This window comes from Aptenodytes patagonicus, chromosome 3 (genome assembly GCF_965638725.1).
Source record: "Aptenodytes patagonicus chromosome 3, bAptPat1.pri.cur, whole genome shotgun sequence".
NCBI classification, from domain to species: domain Eukaryota; kingdom Metazoa; phylum Chordata; class Aves; order Sphenisciformes; family Spheniscidae; genus Aptenodytes; species Aptenodytes patagonicus.
Genome location: NC_134951.1, coordinates 2156384 through 2176423, shown reverse-complemented (window position 1 = coordinate 2176423; position 20040 = coordinate 2156384). Strand labels below are relative to the sequence as shown.

Genomic DNA, 20040 nt, shown 5'->3' with positions numbered 1-20040 from the left:
GAGGAATTACTTTGATAGTATTACTTGATGGAGGAATTGATGGAGGAAGTTCAGGACCTGTGGACTGCTGGAGAGTGTCTACTGTGCTTCTTCCCCACCCTGGTGTCTTCTGCCCAAATATGCCTTGGTTCTCACTATGGTGATCCCATCTGCTTTAGGACATGGGTCTGCAATTAAAAAGATCCTGACAGCCAAGGCTTGGTGGTCCTGCGGTGCAGGTATGGCATCTGCCAGGGGGGTCCTGTGCCATGGGACAGGGCAGAGGAGCATCCATCTGGAGTGCAGAGAGCTCAGCCTCACTGTGCTCGTGTTCTGGGCACGTTGTACGTGCCCATCTGAAGTGTCTACAGCCCCCGGTTTCTTTAAAGTGGCTTTATCCACAAAACGTGCTGTTCTTCGGTAGATCAAAGTGATTTGGAGTCTGCGTGTTGTACAGGTTTTGAATGGATATTGGAGGTGACACTTCTGAATCCTTCGCTTTGCTGCTAGCTTGTTTGTCAGAAAAGGGTATATCAAATTCTCCCCTCAAACGGTGACACTGAGGACTTACTTCAGGAGATTTGATCTTTGCTGAAGTTTCTACAGTGGAGTGCATCTTTGCACCACCTCCAGTGTAGCTGTTTCTCATTTCCATCCCCTTTTGGTTAACACTTCAAAGGAATATTGTCTAAGAAATTGCCAAATGTGCTGTGGTTACCAAGTTGCTATTGGAAAAGGAGGAGGGAATTCCCCACTATTGCAAACCAATAAACAGATCGGAGTTGGGAGTATGAATGTGAAAACAATATATTTCAGCTGGATAATGAAGAGAGATGTTGAATCTCAGGAACTGTTTAGATAACTGTCCTTTGATGAGTTTACCATCTGCTTTTAATTCTGAAAAGGAAAAGCAGTGGTTTGGGACTGGTTTGAGGAGCTTCACAGAAAAAGGCTTGTTCACATTGCCGCTAGCCACAGGTGGAAATTCTCAGCCAAATCCTCTGTTGTTGGAGCTGGTTTCCCTGGAAGGATCAGAGCAGCAGGGAGCTTGGTCTCTGGATTGATGGATGGGAGAAACTTGAACGTTAAGGGGTTGGTTTGCCTGCAGGTTCTGAAGTTCTGCAAGAGACACGTTTTGCAGAAAACACATCTCGATGGATTGACTTAAAGCAATTTATGAACAGCTTTTTTTCTCCTCTCTTTTATAATGTTACATTCAACTTCCGTGGCTATAGTCATCTGCTTCTGAAAAGTCTTTTTCGTTCCCTGCCCGTGCCCTCTTTTGATGGCAGACCACACAGAAAACCAGCGCGATGCTGTATTTTTGGGGTGGCTCCGGACCGATGGTAGGACATGGTGGATGCAAGAGCAGAGGAGTGGGAGGACGTATATTAGCACTGACACTTTGCTAGTCTGCATGTGCAGCTGGAATCCCTTTTCTCTAAAATTAGTGGAAAACAGGCTTAGAGGAGCGTAGAATCACCGTAGAATCGTTTAGGTTGGAAAAGACCTTTAAGATCATCAAGTCCAACTGTTAACCTAACACTGCCAAGTCCACCACTAAACCATGTCCCTAAGCACCACATCTACACGTCTTTGAAATACCTCCAGGGATGGTGACTCAACTACGTCCGTGGGCAGCCTGTTCCAATGCTTGACAACCCTTTTGGTGAAGAAATTTTTCCTAATATCCAATCTAAACCTCCCCTGGTGCAACTTGAGGCCATTTCCTCTCGTCCTATCGCTTGTTCCTTGGGAGAAGAGACCGACCCCCACCTTTCAGGCTTAGAGGAGCGTAGCTGGGTGGTAGGAAATTTCGCGAGCTATTTGAGGCTGCAGTGGATAAAGGGAAAAGCGGTGGTTAACCCTTGACTTTTCTGTTCGAGTTGTCTCTGTTTCCCTTATACAGTCCCCCATTCACCGCCCTGGAGCTGCTCTTCCACCTGTGCCCAGTCAAGGCCAGTTTATAGCACGGAATAGGCTTTATATGAGAATTTATGATTATTGAATCTGATCTGTCAGTGGGTGCTAGTAGCTGAGAAGGTAAAGCGGTTGTCCTTGTCATCTCAGTCCCCATAGTGCATGCATGGCCATCATGGTTGTTTGCAGGAGTCCACCCTTGGCATCCCCTTGCTCACCTTCTGCAGCGTTGTCAGTGAAATGATTAAGCTAAAATAGCACATGAAAGCAGGGGAGGGAATTCTCAGCTTACATTGGGAATCAATTCAGACAAAGCTTTCAAATAGCTAAAGTTATAAATACAGATAAGCTTATGGCATCTTGGATTTTTTTTTTTTAATAAGCATAAATACATGAGAAAGAGCTGTAAAGCTTTTCAGTTCACTACAGCTCTTCTGTATAAACACGGGCCCTCTCCTCCCAGTAATCCTTTATTTCTAAAGCACTGGTTAGGCATTCAGGCTGATAAGCATGTCATCTTAAAAGCTTTGGTGATATATTCCAAGCTGCCTTTAGTGGTCCTCATCCTCGGTGGCACCTGTGCTTTGCCAGCTGCAGTGGCAGCTTGCACGCTGGATGCTCTTGTACATGGAATTTCCTTCCCCCTACACCCACCTTTCCCCTCTCTCATAGAACAAGAAGCATAAGCCATTTCCCATCCTTGGTCCTGACTTTGATGAAACTTTCTAGAAATGTTCTTACCATTTTAAGTAATTTGTTTTTTGATGAAGTCTCAGTATTTTTTTTGAGCACCATATTGAAATAATTAAAAAAGATAAACATGCATTTAAACTGTTTAAACAGCATTGTATTTTAGTGTGCAGTAACATAGCAGTGATGAAGGTTTCACTTTACATTTTTTTCCACTCATTGGAGTCCTCAAAATTACCTTTTTACTACTGGGTTTTCTTTCTGTAGCTATAGCTACATATTCTTGTATTATGCATATATGGATTTATGCTACTCCACAATATATGGAGTTATAACTCCAGTATAATTGTTTTCTTAGTATTAATATGCTTTGTGTTATTTAATTGTCAGCTGGGGATTATAGTAAGCACAGAACTTCTGTGTTCATATCCAGTCTGTTTATCTGAGCTATCTGCATTGTATAAAAATCTCAAATATAATTATGTGAGTAATGGGGGCGGTGAGAGAAGAGCAGTTTTCAAATCTTGAAGTGGCGTTTGTTTCAGAAAGTCGTCTTCGTTTCTTTTTTCCCCTTCGTCGTCCCAATATATTTAATCATTAAGACACGACACTCCAGAAGCGTCAGAGAACATTCTAAAATTATTTTGTTGGCTTTACTTTTTAAAGAAACCTATTGAGTCAGCTTCTCAGAAACTTCTAAATTGCTTCTGGATATAACGAGCTCTGCCAGAGTTTGGATTCAATAAAGGTGATGAGATACAGATCTGAAATCACAGGGCTGAGGACAGTGATGTTTTTATTAGAGATGTGTACCCGTGGTGGTGCAGAGTGCTTTGCATCTTCAGCTTACGCTTACTCCCAAGCTTGACTCAGCATGACCCACGCCCTCCTGAAACGATGTTTGAGGTCTAATGTAATTGAAATTCCAAATTCATTGAAATCAAGAAAATTAGGATTTCACAATGTCTAATGCCTCCCCCTGTCATTGTTTTGACGCCAGGACAATAAAGCATCTTTAGAGTTAAAAATGTAAGACAAGGATAATCAGGAGCTGAAAGTCCAGACATACGAATTAATAGCAAAGTTGTCACTGTTGTTCTCTAGTACACCTTCTCTGTGTTAATAACGAAAATTTTTGTACTCTGTAATTTTATATACAATATCTTTTATGTATTTTATTTTTGATATCCTTCTCCATTAGTTTTTTTAAATTACATTTTGTTGTGGAAGAAAAAAAGGCAAGAACATCTGTCCCAGGCTGCTGGTGCTTGTTGTTAAGCACATTTTAATGATGGATAGTAAGAAAGTAAACAGTTTAAAGTACTGTACCACATACTTGTAATCCAGTGCACAGCTGTTCAAGTGATCCTGAAGGGTTGAGGCCACCACAGTGCCTGTGCATCACTTGGTATAACAGCATATTTGTGCATCACTTAAAGTTAACTTGGACAGCAGCCTGTTTCACGATGGTACCCGTACAAACCCATTTGTCATCATTTAATCATCGTCACTGGCTTTGAGTAGAAAGAAAAAAAGGTAGGAAAGAAGTAAAAGTCAGTCTCACGTTCCTAAGATCAAGATTGTTCTTTGCAGGAGATCTCAGATTAGGGATTTATTTTTAAAGTGTGGTAGGAGCTGGTTTTGTTGGAACAGGGAACCTGTGACGGCTTAAATTCCACTTTCAAAGATGCATCTTCTTTCCAGCCCGAGGAATTAGCATTTGCACAGCTCTTCAAACCAGTTACTCTCTTCTGTACGAGATCATCTCTCCTTGATTACTCAGAGAAAGCTTCAAGTATAGACCTTTGGAAACGTCATGCGATTTCAGCCTTTCCAAGGAGCTGACATCAAGCAAGCAAGCGGTTATCACCCTTTGGCATCAGCCTGGCAAAATAGTTTGCAAATGACGGTAGACATTTAAGATAACTGTGGGGCTTTGGAAGAAAAGGAGTCTGAGCACTGCAGGAGTACTGAGCTGTGTAAATAATTATTTATATGTCGTTTGGCTTGAAACCAAATTTGCCCTAATGAGAGAAACCAAATATTCTGAGAATGTGGATGCTGTTCCAGAAATTAGGGTGTTCGTAGAGTTCACGTTCAGCCGGTGAGGGAGTAATAAAGTTGGATCTAATCTATATCAGGAGGTTATTAAAAAGTGATATAAAGCGTGCAGTTAAGGCCATTAATGACTTGAGAGTTTTTGGACATAAATCTAATGATTCCTTTGGCTAGGAGCAAGCTATGGATTAATTTGGCAAAATGTAGTGAGTGGGCAACCTGGGGTGCTGGGTTGTGTGTGGATAGAAAAACGCTTCGGGTTTTGGTTTGGGGATTTTCTTTTCTCCCCTTAAAGCACACTTCTGCTTTCAGGATGCAAAACAGGAGTCCTGCTTGCATGTACTGCGGCAGGGGTGGCTGAAGCACCCTTAGAAAGTGTCATCTGCTAAAGAGCTTTCAGGTTTATTCTCTTTGTAGGATCCTGTGGCAGGTTCAGTGTTCTCCAGAGCTGATGATGGTCAAGTCCATGGCAAGGGAGAGATTTTGACTTGTGTGATTTCCACCGCCTGAAGCTCCTGAAGTGGTCCAGCTGGGGACTTCTGCCAGCAAAGCGCTATTACGGCTTCACAGCACTTGTGAAATCTTGAGCTGGTTCAAAATTACAGCAATTTGCATAAATATCAAAACTGGGAACTCTGGGCTTTGTGTTGCGATGAGGCGGGTGAATGAAGAAAAGCCAGTGATGGTGTAGGAGACCTGTGGCGGGTTGAGCATTCATGGACATACGAGATTGTTGCAGAGACCTGCAGAAGTCTGGCATGGCTCCTAGCTTGGGCTCCGTGATGTGCCTCTCCTGTCTTGCAGGAGTACCCTGGGCTTTGGGAACCGGCAGGTTAATTGATCGGTCTTGATCGGTAACAGTAGGAGCAATCTGCAGATGTAACTTTAGTATTAGTGTTGCCTGTTGTTATTGATTGCCTAAACGAACAAACGCAATCAATTTCTCCTTCAGATTTATTTTAAAACATATTTTACACTTTCTGCTTTTCAGTTAAAGCCCTGCAGTTTCATCTAGGACGAGTGAGAATCCTGCAAAACCTGGCACGCGTTCAAAACCTTAGAAGTACAGAAAGCTGTTTATTAAACTTCCTCATGGGTAGATAAGACAACTCGCTTTACTGGAACAAAGTTAATATTATTTTTTTTTTCCGTTGAGGTCTTAGTTGTGTAAAATTATTCTTTCCAAATACAGTGATTGTTTTTCTGACCTTTTAATTTGCAACAGTTAACTGGCAAATGGATTTAGCCCTCTTGCAAAATGGCTTTTCTCTCTGTCTCCTGCAACACTTATTTGGTATTGTGTATAAATCAGGCAGTGGTACATGAAAAAGTAGATAAGGTGGAAAACAGGCTTTCCATATGCCCAAAAATGTGTATAAGTTCTTAAGCAAAATCAAATTTAAAGGGAACCTGAAAGAGTACTTTCACGGGGGGAAAATGTAGTGAGAATTGGCATTGCCTTGAAACTGTTGCCTGAATGTCCTTACTCCAGGGACATTAAATATCCCTTTTAAAAATGCAGCATTTACACTGGCCCAACAGCCTTGGAGTTTGGAGGAGTTGCAAAAAAATATTTGGTGCTGCACGTTACTTGTAAGCAGGCAGAAAAGGAAGGTCCTTGCGGGAGGCTCCCTGCAACCCCTTGTAACAAAGCTGTCCTTTTTTTAATATTACTTTGTAGTGTGCCCTTTTTATATATAGCACGGCAATGAAAAACAAGTAAATAAATTATGGATTTTGTCAACATACAATAAACATTAAATCCCTCCTAACTCCTTTCCACTTGCTTTTTATAGTTGGGTACAATTTATTACCTTTGATTACCTAGGCTAAATGGAACAAACTTTGGCAGTGGAAAGACAGGAGAGGATCCTACGGTCACAGCGTGGGCCAAGGCTGGACAAACCCAGAGCTATGTTCATGTTTGTCTTCATGACAAACCTTCATGACCTTGTGGTCTGGAGCCCGCTCATCAAGTGACGAGAGTAATGCTGTTTCTGGTCCTGGCTCCACAGACCCTTGTTTATGCATTTTAGTATTAAACAGTCACCGATAAAATATTTGGAGCCTTAAGTAAAATATAACAAGGGAGGTATTGAAAGATGCGTGTTTCACATGCTAAATGATGACCGCTTCAAAGGTGCTGTGGTGGCTTGGTCCATCACGGGCTGTGTGAGAACTCAGCTGCAAAGCGTTTATGCCCTGTAGGTCCATGGCTGAGGATGCAGTAGAAAGCACATGACTTCGAGGGACTGGAAAATGTTGTAGTAAGCTAAAGATGAAAGGTTTTGGGTGAGATCTAGCATGGATGAAGGATGACAGGAAGTTGTTTCTTCTGGTCGCTGGAACAACTGAAATGGTTTAGTGGATATATTTTACTCAAAAATATATTAGCAGTTGACCTTGAGCCTAAACACCATGCTAGATTTTAGCTTCCTTATACTTTCCACTAATTTTTCAACTGATTAGTAGAATTTCAAATCAGGCATATGGATGGAAAGGCTGATGGGTTCAGCAACACACCAGGCTCTCCTATGTGTGTTTGAATACATTTTCGTGGGATAAGGAGAACTTCTGATACGCTGAATCTGCTGTAGTTAATGCGGAATAGTTTAGGTGGAAGGGGTGTCAGGAGGCCATCTGGTCTGAACCTTGCTCAAAGCAGCTTCAGAGGATAGGCTTAACAAGATCGTGGATAACCCACTTCTTGCCCTCAGCTTCAACTGTTTAAAACCAGGATCCAGTCCATCGACTTGTATGGGATATTTCTTCTTTCTGCTTTGTCGGGTTGCAGGGAACAACCCAACTTTGATGCTTTGTTGGGGGGGAAAACGTGGATACACCTAAAGTAAATAACTTCAAACCATTCAGTGAAAGTTGTCAATAGTTTGAGCAAAAAATGCTGAATACAGGATTTGGGAAGAAAACAGAAGAGCAAAGGTCACCAGTCAATGCAAGCTTTAGTGAAAGGCCTTAGGGTTTTTTATGTTGGAAATCTCTAAGTGCATATTCCTACTAATTAAAATGCTTTCTGATGAAAGGGAAAAATATCCTGGGCGGTTGATGTATATAATCTATGGATACTTATTTCTTTTATCTGTCCTCCAGATCTCTCTGTATCTTAAACTGAAAGCTTGTGCATAATAGCACTTGTAAAGTGTCTTTTATTATTGCCTCAAGGTATTATGTTTTGGAAAGAAAAGCCAGGATCCAGCTCCTTCAGCTTCTTACTGTGATTAATAGACTATGGGTAGTGGTCTGCAGACAGGTTGTGTAGTAATGACCTGGGAAAGCTTAGCAAAATCTTCATATGGTTGAGGACAAAGAAAACGTGTGGGACATGGGAGAGCTTGAGGGGATGGAGTGGTTCTGCCAGGGGATTATGTCTGGAAGATGTTTGGTGCTCTCTAAATGAGGCGTGTGTTTCTGTCTGCCTCTCAAACCAGCTTTCTTCTGCTGCTGTGGGCTCAGATCATCCGATGACCCTGGGACGGCATCACCCCACTACTTCTTGTGCAACTGCGCTGCACTCTGGGAGTGACTATGGCTGCCTGTAGGCTGCTTGTGGTTCAAAAGCCATGGTTTCACCATCTCTGGAAAAGGAGAGGTTGTTAATAGTGTCTGATACGGTCACCTGCACGAGAGGCTGTAGGACCTCCCCGAGTTCAGTTGTATTTGAAATAGTGGGTTGAGCTCCCACTTTCAGGAGTTTTTCATGTGCGTGGACGATGCAGTGCCGTTGCCAAAGGAAGCTGCACTGGGGAGTCACGGGTGGTTGGTGGTCCACCATCACTGAGATCTTTTCCAAAGTACAGTTTCCTCTACTCTTAGGTGAGAATATAAGAATAGTGTTGATGATCTGCACCCTGTTTCTAAAAGTGGAGCCTCTAGAAGGATGTGAGAACTGGGCAGACCCTGTATGACACTTTCCCAACTCTCCAGCCTCTGATCTTTCAACATCTCCAGGACTTTCCCACCCAGAGATGATGTCCATCTTATTAGTAACCATCGTGGGTGTCTGCTCTGTGACACGGCCGGTCCTCCCTTGAGCTCGTGCAGATGTTTAGCAAGCACAACATTCTGTGGCAAGGAGCTAAACTGCTTAGCTGGGTTGTGTGTGAAGAAACTGCTGTCTCTTGTTTGGTTTTGGACTTGCCACCTGCTACTTTCATTTCTTGCCTCCTTGTTCTTGCACTGAGCAGGCTGCTGCTGCCTTCATAGGCTGCTGGTGTGTCCCTCCTCTGTTACATCTCATCTGGATTGGGAAGGGTCTCTGCTCCAACTCTGTGTTTGGTTATAAAGTTGTGCAAGGTCTTTGGTTGTAGTCACGTTGGTGGAGGAGGCAGATCTCGTGTCCTTTGCTATTTGCAGCTTTCAGAGTCAGTGTGAGTCTGAGTTGCAGTGGCTTTTGCTCATGGCTTGCAGGAGGATGAGTAATGTAGGGCGCAAGAACTGCTCCTTCTGGGATTTCAGTACGAGCACGTGATTAATGATGATCTAGTTATATTTTATGATTTGTCGCATGGCCAATTATTAATCTGTTTAATATATTCCATGTTATATAATGTAATTCCAGTTACTTGAGAAATCATACTTTACAAAGTTAAATGATTTACCGAACTCCAAGTATGTTGCATCAGAGCTGTTACAGTTTGCAGCCAATCTTGTAGTCTTAATAAAAACACATACAATTGATATAAGACCTGTGTGTCGATAGACATCAGTTATTTACTTCTTGTAATTCCTAATTAGGTTTTATACCAGCATTTTCCTTGTCTTCCTGGAATGTGAGCTGGACCGGTAGCTTGGTATTAGCCTGGTCATCCTGCTCACGCTTTTAAAATATTGACACAACAGCATGTCCTTCAATGCTCTCAAACCTCCCAAGTTAACGCTTGCGGGAAGCAACAATAAATGGTCCAGAGGGTTTCTCGTCCAGCTCTTTTAAAGCCGCCGGGATGCAGCTGAAGATCTCCTGACTTAAAAATGACCAGCTCTGTTAGCTGTTGTTTCACATCTGCCTGCATCGCTGTTGGAATAGAAAATGTTTCCTGTGGCATGACTATACCATCTGGTTTCTTTCTTAATTAATGAACAGAAATATTTGTTGCATTCTTCTGCCACTGCTATAATGTTGCTGGTGGTTGCTCTGTTTCTGTGCAGTAACAATCCTCGGCCGTTGCTGGAATTTGCTGTTCCTAGGTAATTTTTATAACGTGATATGCTCGAACCTGTGAGTATTGTGGTTCCTCTCATTGTATTTTGCTTCTCTTGCTGTTTCATATCACTACATTTCTGATGTATTTTAATGTTTCGTTTAGGTTTTCTTCTCTTTAATATATATATATTTTTATTCTGATGGTTGCTTTCCTTTTCATGAGAGCCAGGTTGAGATAAGTATTTTTATTTTTTTAAAACAGGAACATCTTCCCTTTTTAGTTTTGGGAGCTTAATCCCCCCCCCAGACACACACCTTGCCCCAGGAATCTGGAAACATATTCTTAGAGTTTCCATTATTATTTATAATGTTTTTCTGTTTTTAGTGTTCATTCCTTAGCATCATTTTGTCTATTTATTGTAGGGGCAGTGAAAGCAGCTGGGACATACATATTATTTAGAAATTCAAAGACCGTCTCCTACTGGTAAAATGCAACTTTCAGACTGGAAGCCTGAGCGATACAGCAGTTTGTGCATCTTTTGTGTTCATTTATATGCACGTGTGTATAACAATGGATGCTTAACAAGGCAGGCATCCCATCTCCCATCGGGATGTGCTCTAGTCACACCTGTCTGTTCGGATGTGGATCCATAAGCTTCCAGAGTTGTTCTCTGCCAGTGCCTTGGAGACGATGCTGCCATCTGAGTTTTCCTCCCTCCTTTTGCCTACTTGATTTTTCATGAATAAATTGCAACGAGCGACTTTAAGAGTCTTGTGTTGCTAATGACGGGTGCATTATTAAGACAGTATTCTAATGACTGTCCATGTAAGTAATTTCTTTTGTAATAGCAGGAGCGGCGATGGGGACGAGCAGGTTTTGAACTAATGATGGTACTCCCCTCATCTAGCTTCAGATACTCGGAATTAGATGTATAAATTTAACCCAATAATCCTAGTAACCCTGTGAGAGAGAGAGAGAGAAAGAAAATAGACACATCCTGGAAGTAATTTAATGTGGATTCCTAACCTGGTGGTTCCTCAGGGGCCAAACCTGATCCGCTGAAGCAGCAGCTAGCCTTTGGGGCCGGTTGGGCTGCTGAGGACCTGTAGACATCTCCGTCCAGCATCTCCAAGGGGAGATTCGTGGACCTGTTTATTGACTGCAGAGGGACCCTGGAATTACCAGCTCCGGTTTCCAACCAGCTCTTAGGTGTCTAAGATTGATTGAGATGAATTGCATCCTATAGCTACTACAAATAAAAGTTCAAAAGCAGTATTGGGACTTCTGTCTCGGAGCATTTGATGGGTGGGTAGCAAGCTTGGCTACAGAAACTGCAATGTGTGGAGTGGCTTGGAAGAAAGATTATGAAGCTCATCTCAGTGTTTCCATGGTTGGGTTTTTTTTTAAATTACTTACTTTTTCATTAGAATGCAGGCAGCGCATCACAATATGAAGAGCCCTATTTTATGAACTTAAATTTTTCAACCACGCAAGGTCTTTGCAAGCCACAGATTAGTTGCCATACTAGCGTTTGGCTCGAGAGGAACAAGGTTCAGACTGGTATGACTTACAGGAGAGGGGATAGCTGAAGAAAATGGACATACTGCAGTTTTGGTATCTTTTTATGGAGTACGTGCTTCGGGAGAGAAATAATTATGCTCATCTCGGGTTCAGAGGCTACCTGGCTTATCGAAGGTGATACAGAAAGTCTGCGGAAGAGGAGGAACTGGAGAAATCCCCTTGATCCAGTTCTAGCTTAATGCTTAGTAACAACAGCAATTTACTATCCGTGCCTTTGTGAGGCAGGGAAGGATCTCATTATCTTTGAGTTTTATGAGTTCGGCGGTGGTCTGCAGCCTGTTGGCTGTAAACACCAACTGTAATTTTCTGGTGCTAGTTTTTATCTCCCATGTTGGCGTAGATGCTGTCTCGCTATGGCAGATTTGCTACTAGATCTTGCGCTGTGTTTTTCTGGAGGGTAATCTTTATTTCTTAGGAGTGGCACTGGCAAAGAGGGAGGGGAGAATTTAAAGTATTGGAGTATTAAGCTTTCATTTACTTTATTTCCCCAAGTAGCTTAAAGCTTGTGGAACCTTGATGAGTTCTTTTCCAATGAAATAAAAAAGATACCTTGCAAATTGATAGTATTGAGAAGGTCAGCAAGCTGTTAATGATGCTGCTGCGAATTAATAGTTGACCTCAGCGTTGCTGTTTTTCTACTTAAAACACTGAAAATTGCATCGTGTGAATAATAATTCAGAAAGATAAATGAAAGATAATGCAGACAAACTCTCTTTTCCTCCACAGGACTCAGTAATTGATGCTGGTCCCCTATCAGAAGAGTTCATGTGAAGACTGCCCATGGAAGGTCGATGCCTGCGTTTGCTGAGGCTCTAGGATTCTGTTGTTTGCTGTTTAATTAACTGAAGAGTCCAGTTTTTCCCATGAACCATCTTTCACCTCGGGAAGATAGAGGTAAGGTTGCAGGTCTCTCTTTCTTCTTTCCTCTGGCGGAAAATGTTTAAACCTGTCATGGAGGTGGTTATTACTGGAGCACCTCTTCATGCGGAATTAATTATTGAGACTGCTGAAAGCAAAAGTCACTGTTTTTCTCTGTCCTTGGCATCCTTTGGGTTGTTTTCCGTACATGAGATGTGCAGTCAGTCTGCATTGCATTCGTAGCTATGAGAGTTGTTTTAAAAGCTCATAAAGATGAAATTATTGCCTGAATCAGCTGTGCTTTCTCAATATGTTTTGCAAAATTGAATAGCTAATTGCTGCGGTGTCAGAATGGTATGCAAAGAATTTGCGCTAAAGAATAATATGTGGTTTTGGTAAGTCAGTGTTATGCTGTAGGCTGGCTCGTGGTGTTGCTCAGGTGAATTGAGTCCATAACTAGAGAATTTTAAAAGTCACAAACTTGGGAAATCAAAATGTTTTATGGCAAGGGCCACTACAGCTTCCGGAGCAAGAAGTGTGGACTCAGCATCCTTGTAGTCCTTACTAGCTGATGTACGTAACAACTTGAACACTTCTGTGGTTTGCCCACAGCCAGCAATATCTTAAAGGAAAATTGTTGTAATGGAGCAGTAACTCGGAAAGACAGTAGAATATATTTAGAAATGAACAAAATGGTAAAACAAGTAGCAGTTGGGTGATGGGTTGGCTGCAGCTACTGTATGGCTGTGGGATTTGCAGCCTCTCTCCATCAAGACTGGGAGTGCTTATTGCTGTGGACCTTGAGTACGCAGGAGAGGGGAGGACCTGTACCCCTGCTAATTCCCCTGGAAAACCAGCTTCTAGCTGACATGCCGTAAGGCAAAAATTACATATATCACTACAGTTGCTTTTGTCTGATGAAATTTTATATTGCTTGTATCACAATTTCCTGTCTGAGATGGCTGGTGTTGCAAGAAACTTTTGCGTCGGAGCTGGTTTTGGCTGGAGTGCAATGGAAAATGGGATATTTCTATCTGGACTGAGTGTGACTTGCTCCTATGCTCCTCTTCAGTGCAGTGTAAATACTGGTCCCAGTAAGATACCGATGACGTATGTCCTCCATAAGCTGCTTTGGCTACCTGGTTTCTGTCCTTGAGTTGGCTGCTTCCCTAAATTGTGGTGTGGTGGGATGATCGCTGCAGCAGGGACTGAGGTGGCTTGGAGATGTCAGTGCCCCGTTCTAGATGTCCTCCCCTCATTGGTTTGGTGGCCGGAGGGTGGATAATAGGATGCCCAAGATGGGGCACAGGGGTAGTGGTAGCTGGGAGCCATCCCCCCTTGCCCCGCTCTGTCTGGCTGTCTAGCGTTTGCCCTGCGTTTTTGGGCAAAGCTCTTTGCTCTCTGCCTTGGTGTCTTCCATTTGTAGCGCAAATGATGGCAGTAATTAGGCATGGTTGTAAAATTTGGAAATAATATCGCTTCTGTATTGCTCTGTGCTGTCCTGACCTGTTAGCTCAGAGTTGCCTGGGTGGAGAGGAGCTGGGGGGCTGCCCGTGAGCAGTAAGAAACCAGCAGAGCCCAAATCCAGTGCTGGAAGTGCTGCTCAGAGTTAATTATTAAACCGCGCTTTGCCTGATAAATGCACAGTTGGATTCAGCATTTTTTACTGCAAAAAGATCACCTTTCGCTCTGGACAGAACAGCTACTTTGTGATTGGAAGCGGGTAAGCCCTATCCCACACAAACAAAAAATCTTAGCTCCTGCGACTCTTAAGATGTCTTTATTTTTCTCTCCGGTATCTGACCAGATTCAGCTTTTGAAGAGGTGACCTCTCAGGGTGGTGGTGGGCTCTCCCCGCTGCTGACCTCCTGCTTTCCAGGTGCTGATTAATACCTGTCCAGGCTGGGAACTTGCAGACCGATGGCCTCGGGCTGGAGCATGGGCTGTGTGCAGCTTTGTCTTCTTAATTTTCTCCTTCCCCCCCCTCTCCAAAGCAATCAGTACAAATCACGCGCCTGGCAGCGGCCAGGCTTTACCTGAGACATCTCTTAACGTCGGGCAGCTTGACGAATGCAGCCCAGGCAAGTAAAGGGTTAAATTCTTAACTATGAAATTGGATATTGTTGCGGGGAGGAAGAGCGAGTTCTAGATTAATTTTAAGGGAGAGGTGCCTCCTCGGCTGCTCTGGATTTCCCCTAATTTAGGGGACTGACGGGCTAGCCCCTGCAGTGAGCCGGGGGGAGCCCTGCTTTCATCCCACCTGGCACCTCCCAGCCTTTCCTTATTCCACACCCCCCCCCCAAATCTTATTAAATTTCGTTCTTTCCTCTAGCAAATGGACTTTCTGGCTTGGCATGAAATCCGGTTGCTGTGATTGAGTTCCCATCCCCTTTATCCTGCAATGGGGCTTTGAGATGAAAAAATGTAAATGCAGTCGCTGAGACGCTCCCTCCCCCACCCTAGCCCTCGGTCTTTGCTGAGCCAAAACTCCTTCTTTATTCCTTAGTGATTATATTCCTTCCACTTTAAATAGATTTCCTGCTGTTAACAGCATTTTCAAGTGTTGCAACACTTTATAAATGGTATCTCGTGAGAGGTATTTACCGTAGGTGAGTTTCCTTGAAGTCATAACCTCTGCCTTGCCGTTCCCTTTTCCCGGGGGCTGCTGCCGGGTTAAGAAGGACACAGATGATGGGCTTGGCAGTCACCATACTTCTAAATCATCTGTTCTTCTACCTCTTTTGTTAGTTTTAGAGAGGGATGTTGTTTCAGCCATGTATTTCAAATGGAGTCCTGCTGATCAACACAAAGATGCGCGTAGCACTTTTGGGGACTTAGGAAGAAGAAATCCCAGGCTTGTCTCACTATGTACGAATTAAAGCCATTGGGGCATTCCTGAAGCCTTGCTTTTAAAAAGCAAAGAGCACAAACAAACCACGAACCTCCACCATGCCCACTGGAAAAGGCTCTCTAGGTTGCCTGGTGGAGAACAGACAGGACTCCATTCTCATGAGACCCCACTTGGAGCACTGCCTTCAGCTCTGGAGCCCCCAACATAAGAAGGACAGGGACCTGTTGGAGCAAGTCCAGAGGAGGGCCACAAAGATGATCAGAGGGCTGGAGCACCTCTCCAATGAAGACAGGCTGAGAGAGTTGGGATTGTTCAGCCTGGAGAAGAGAAGGCTCCGGGGAGACCTTACAGCAGCCTTCCCGTACCTGAAGGGGGCCTGCAAGAAAGCTGGAGCGGGACTTTTTAGTAGGGCCTGTAGTGATAGGACAAGGGGGAAGGGCTTTAAACTGAAAGAGGGGAGATTTAGATTAGCTCTAAGGAAGAAATCCTTCACTATGAGGGTGGTGAGGCACTGGCCCAGGTTGCCCAGAGAGGTGGTGGATGCCCCATCCCTGGAAGTGTTCAAGGCCAGGTTGGACGGGGCTTTGAGCAACCAGGTCTAGTTGCAGATGTCCCTGCCCACGGCAGGGGGGTTGGAACTAGATGACCTTTAGAGGTCCCTTCCAACCCAAACCATTCTATGATTCTATGACAATCGCCGTGGACCACGTGCAGGGAGAGGTCTGAAGCTTCTGCTGCTTTGCAGAGGACACCCACTAGCAATATTGCAACTTCAGGTCAGGCTTCTTGTACTTCTGCTGGCCAGCCTGCAGCCACAATAACAGGAGATCTGTTTCTCTCTTTAGGTTGCCAAATACAAATGCTGAAGAGTTGAGCCTTTTTGGTTTTTGGTTTGGTTTTTTTTTTTTTTTAGAAGAAAAGTTAGAATGAGCACATGGAGGCCCCCAACACATTTCTTTTCATATTTGTCATGAAGATGTTATAACCAGCTGTCACTAGCAAAAAAGTTTATATTAAAAGCATTCACCCTGTTGAAGGTGTTCAAGTCTTAACTGAGTCTCCCCCCCGTTTTGTTTTTATTTGGTCATTTGATTCTGCTGCAGTCCTTGTTTGCGTAACGTTGAAAGACCTCTTTCTGTTAGATGTTTATATGTTAGGGGCACCTGCACAATGCTAAAGACAAAAGTTTCAAGCATATGTTGAGAAGAAAACAGTTGATGGGATTTCAGATGTCTGCTAGTGACTTTGGCTCTTCTGTGTGAAATTAAGGAAGAACTGTTTTGATACGGGAGCTGGTTGTAGTTTCACATCTGAGAACTCTTTCTGTTCCTTTTTTCTAAAAATACCATTAGATGCTTTTGTTTTCACATGTAAAACCTATAGTTGGACAGTCAGATTGGGTGCTTTGTTTATACAGAAAGTATTTGAGACACACACCTCTTCCATTAAGTAGAACTTTTGGTGCTTAGCTCCTTCAAAAAATTAAAATGTCTAAGTAAGGACTTGGTCATCTTCCATTAAACATTGCTTGCCCAGGAGCTTTGATTAGATCTATTTTGACTACTTTGTTTTAATATGCAGATTGCGGTTTTGCTTATCTTTTGGAACAAACCACTTCATCCATTTGCCTTACTACTCCTAGAAATTTTAAGCAAATGCACCTTTTCCTTAGGCTTTCACATTCCTATGCAAATCCAGCCTAATTCTTCGACCATGACCAGACGGCAGCTGCAGAAACTCTGCCAAGGTCTTAGATGTCATTGTCCCTCCACCGTTGGTCACTACCTACGTGGCAAAGCTGGTGGCTTCCATGAGTTCATCCAACAGCACGGTTCTTGTGAGCACTCCTCATCTGCAGCACTGCCAAGTCCTCCAGGCTGGGCTGAGCCCTCTCCAGCGGCTTTTCAACTCAAGCTTCTTGTGCTGAAGCATGTGAGAAATGCTCACGTGAACTCTTCAGCTGTGAGTGTGGGATCCTCTTCACAGACAACCCGGGAATGGGAACATCTTAATCTACCACAGCCATTGCTGCAGTGATCAATTTATCATCACCTTTAGTGTACAGCTACAGCATTAATGCAAGTTGTAACCCCTTCCTTGGGGTCTGTGGTGGTTCATTGAACAACAGAAGCTTAATTCATCGTTGTCTCCAGCCCCACCATGTAGGTAGCTCTTGCTGTACCGAGGAGACGAGGTGGAAACGTGTTTGTGTCTTGGCTGAGCAGGATTGTAATCAGCATCCAACAGGACAGTAAATGATGCTGGATATGTTAATGGCTTTTTAGTCTGCTGGGTTCTCTGCTGCCCTCGAGGAATTTCTACTTCCTGGGCCACAAAGATGATGTATCATTTAATTGAAAACCACACTTAAGTGAGTCTGTCAGTTTTGGGGATTTAACGATTTGGTGTTCTTTGCTTAATGTAGTATTTGCTGTACAAGCCCTTCCTGTGGATGTAAGGTTATAAATCGGTACCTATTTACTTTCTTCCATTGTTTTAGCTATTTTGGTACCTCTTTGTCAGTTTGTGTTAGCTACTGCTCTGACCTTCTCAAGGGCACCTCTTCCGTGTCAGGCTTCCCGTTGCCTGTCAGCTCTCTGGAGGTGAGACACCAGCGATTGCTGATTCTCACTGCAAGGACACGGCTGTGGTCGCTGCCTCCGTAAGCCAGAGAAGTATGAGAAATTCTGCCTTTTTTTGTTCTCAGAGGATGATCCAGAGGTTGGCAGGATTAGAGTTATAGAATCACAGAAGGGGTTAGGTCAGAAGGGACCTTTAAAGATCATCTGGTCCAACCCCCCTTCCATGGGCAGGGACATCTTTCACTAGATCAGGTTACTCAAAGCCCTGTCCAACCTGACCTTGAACACTTCCAGTGATGTGTGGGGCATTCAGAACTTCTCTGGGTGACCTGTACCACCCTCATGGTAAAAAATTTCTTCGTTATGACCAGTCTAAACCTACCCTCTTTCAGTTTAAAACCGTTGCCCCTTGTCCTGTTGCTACAGGCCCTGGTTGAGTCTGTCCCCATCTTTCTTATAAGCCCCCTTTAAGTATTGTAAGGCCACAATAAGATCTCCCCGGAGCCTTCTCTCCTCCAGGCTGAACAACCCCAACTCTCTCAGCCTTCCTTCACAAGAGAGCTGTTCCATCCCTCTGATCATTTTTGTGGCCCTCCTCTGGACCTGCTCCAACAGGTCCATGTCTTCATGTGTTTCTTGTGCTGGGGACCCCAGAGCTGGACGCAGTACTCCAGGGGGGGTCTCATGAGAGCAGAGTAGAGGGGCAGAATCCCCTCCCTTGACCTGCTGGCCACGCTGCTGGTGATGCAGCCCAGGATACGGTTGGCTTTCATGGCTGCAAGTGCACATTGCTGGCTTGTGTCCAGCTTTTCATCCACCAGTCCCCCCAAGTCCTTCTCCACAGGGCTGCTCTCCATCCATCCATCCATCCATCCATCCCCCATCTGTATTGATAGGGGGGATTGCCCCAACCCAGGTGCAGGACCTTGCACTTGGCCTTGTTGAACTTCATGGTGTTCACATGTGGCCACTTCTTGGGCTCATCAAGGTCCCTCTGGAAGGCATCTCTTCCTTCTAGTGAATCAACTGCACCACTCAGCTTGGTGTCATCTGCAAACTTGCTGAGGGTGCACTCAGTCCCACCATCTAGGTCATTGATGAAGATATCGTACAGTCCCAGTCCCAGTATGGACCCCTGAGGGACACCACTTGAGACGGATCTGCGTTTGGACATTGAGCCCTTTGTATGAAACACAGTTCTGTTTATTCAGCGTGGAAGCATTTAAGGAAGAAAAAATAATAAAGTAATAAAAACGTGGGTGAGCATTTGTCTTGCTGGGCAGTGACACGTCTTCATGGGCATTGCCACCCTGGCTGTGTTCATGGGCTGATAGCTATTCATTCAGGAGGTGTTTCTTCCTCCTCCCACGAGGTTTTGTCTTCTGTCTGAAGCCTCTTAGATGGGGTGAAGCCAGCTGGGAGTAGAGCTGGGGACGGTGAGTTCAGCACTGCAAGAGGCAGGTTCTGCTCCTGGATGCTCGTGGTCATTGCTCCCCCTCGTCACCTTGGGCAGAGCTGCTCTTCACAGCAGCTTCTGGGGAAAGTGTGACACAGCATGATATCTGAAAAGGAGGCCCTTTTATCTTCTAAAAATAACAAAGAAACCTGCTTAGAACTGCCTTTTTGTTTGTTTCCCTACTTTTGATCTTGTCTTTGAAAAAGGAAAATTTTGGACGGGTTAAACCCTTAGTAAGGACTATTTGTGCTTTTAGTTAGAGAAGTCTTTTTTTTCTTCCAGTTATCACTAAAAACATTTTTTAGAGTTGATGGGAGTTGCGTAACCACTTGTCAGTAACTCAGGAGAGTGGTAAGATCTGTTTCTGGTAAACTTTCAAGAGATAAACATGAAAGCCAAAAGCTATTGCTTGGCTGACAAAAAGCGAGAAGAATTTTTCTGGTGTTTTTTTACTTCCGTGCTGAGTTGTTGGTGAATACCTTTCATCGGTGCCAGGGAGGTTTTGCTAAGTACGTGGCTCTGTTTGCTTCTGAGAAAGAAAACTATCGATACCTAGTTCCTGTGGTTCGAAGATGAAGGTATACGTGCTAAAACACGCGCGCACACCTGCTGCTACCAGGAAAGGACGGAAATTTAAAGTATTTCCTGGCAGTTTAGCCTGAATACTGGTTTAAATTATTATTTACCATTGAGTCAGTCTTGGGAGCTGGAGATGGCAGCATCACCTACAATAGTACTTTCTAAGAACCAGAAATACTGGTAAATAATTTTCATTACAAGCAAGTTTTAGGAGCACAACACCTGTGAAATCCTGATGGTTTGGAATGCAAATCTTAATTTTGCTCATCCTCGATCAGCATTCCTCTGTGGCATCCTGTCCTCATCTTCCCTGACATGTCAGCATCT

The 20040-nt window shown here is 43.9% G+C and overlaps 1 protein-coding gene across 5 annotated transcripts in view; it reads left to right on the top strand.

The window, feature by feature from the left end:
* The window catches only part of NCOA1 (nuclear receptor coactivator 1), a 188489-nt gene that overhangs the window by 45564 nt on the left and 122885 nt on the right, over window positions 1-20040 (top strand). For all 5 annotated transcript variants that reach the window (XM_076332528.1, XM_076332531.1, XM_076332527.1 and 2 more), the window contains exon 2: window positions 12114-12281. The gene's annotated coding sequence lies outside the window, so the exon portion shown is untranslated. The remainder of the gene's footprint in view (window positions 1-12113; window positions 12282-20040) is intronic.